The sequence below is a fragment of the Arachis duranensis genome, chromosome 8 (genome assembly GCF_000817695.3).
Source record: "Arachis duranensis cultivar V14167 chromosome 8, aradu.V14167.gnm2.J7QH, whole genome shotgun sequence".
NCBI classification, from domain to species: domain Eukaryota; kingdom Viridiplantae; phylum Streptophyta; class Magnoliopsida; order Fabales; family Fabaceae; genus Arachis; species Arachis duranensis.
The window spans coordinates 24,494,078-24,494,331 of NC_029779.3; positions in this window are offsets into that span (position 1 = coordinate 24,494,078).

The following is a 254-nucleotide window of genomic DNA, read 5'->3' on the forward strand; positions in this document are numbered from 1 at the left end:
AGTAAAGTCCAGAAAAGTGAATTTTAACTAAAAACTAATAAAAATATACTAAAAACTAACTAGATCATACTAAAAACATACTAAAAACAATGCCAAAAAGCGTATAAATTATCCGCTCATCACAACACCAAACTTAAATTGTTGCTTGTCCCCAAGCAACTGAAAATCAAAGGAGGATGAAAAGAAGAGAATATACTATAGACTCCAAAATATCAAGGAAACTTAGCTCCAATTAGATGAGCGGGACTAGTAGC